Source organism: Triticum dicoccoides, chromosome 3B (genome assembly GCF_002162155.2).
Source record: "Triticum dicoccoides isolate Atlit2015 ecotype Zavitan chromosome 3B, WEW_v2.0, whole genome shotgun sequence".
Taxonomy (NCBI): domain Eukaryota; kingdom Viridiplantae; phylum Streptophyta; class Magnoliopsida; order Poales; family Poaceae; genus Triticum; species Triticum dicoccoides.
Genome location: NC_041385.1, coordinates 838,611,488 through 838,612,817, shown reverse-complemented (window position 1 = coordinate 838,612,817; position 1,330 = coordinate 838,611,488).

Below are 1,330 nucleotides of genomic sequence, written 5' to 3'. Positions count from 1 at the left end.
GCGTGGGCGTGGTTGTCCTGATGCCGTAGTCGAGGACGTGGTGCTGCTGGGTGCGACCGGCGTACGGCGGCCGCGAGATGAGCGCGGATTGCCGGGAGTCGGGGGAGGGATCGCCGGTCCGGGCCGGATTAGCACCGGATCGAGATGAATCTCGGTGTGCGGAGAGCGCCGGAGCCGGGAAGGAAGGGGATCGACAAGGGTTTGACTAGAGGAGAGAGCACCAACTGGCGTGATATACCGAATCCTGCATGTTGCTTGCTTTGCTTTAACAAATGATGAAGGAAAACCATTCGCGTCGGTGGGAGATCGCACGCGTCCCAGTCGAGTCGACCCCACTCATCCTTATTTCACGCGTACACGCGTTTCAGCCCTAAAAAAATAGTAATATACACGCGTTTCAGCCATTTCTATCTTCTTTGCCTGAGTAAAAAAATACTGAAACTTTTTTATAAATAATAGAGATACAAAAAATTACTGAAAAAATAAATCCAGAGTACCTGATTTTTTTCGAAAACATACATAGTCAACCGATATACTCTCGATTTTTTTTTTATAAAGTACTCTAAATAAAAACCAGGCAATTCTATGTATTTTTTTTATTTTCTGAAAGTTGTTGATGAGCTGGATGTAGTTGCAAGTTTTGTTTTGACCACAAACTTTGACAACACATGCAAACCAAAAACACACTAGCCCACCCAATGACATAGGTCGCCTGACCTGTCAAACCAAGTCATCTAAACCACGGCAGACCCTTCAAATCACCTAAGATGCAAAAGCACACTCGCCTCCTATGGTGACCTAGGTCGACTCACCCGCCGAACCAAGTCACCTAAACCACCGCACACCTCGTAAATCGCGTAAGATACGAAACATACTCGCAGACCCAGGTGACCTAGGTTGCCGCAGCCGTCGAACCAAGTCACCTAAACCACCGAACACCTCCCAAATTGTCAACTACACGAGCGTCCACCTTGGTGACCTAGGTTACCGCGCCCGCCGAACCAAGTCGCCTAAACCACCGTACACCTCCTAAATCGCGTAAAGACACAAAACATAGTCGCACACCCCGGTGACCTAGGTTGCCGCACCCGTCGAACCAAGTTTCCTAAACCACCGAACACCTCCCAAATCACCAAATACACAAACGCCCACCCCGGTGACCTAGGTCGCGCACCTGTCGAACCAAGTCGCCTAAACCACCGCACGCCCCCAAATCGCCTAAGACGTAAAAACACACTCGCCTCCCACAGTGACCCAGGTCACCTCACCCGCCGAACCAAGTCGCCTCCCACGGTGACCTAGGTCGCCGAACTGTGTCGCCTAAACCACC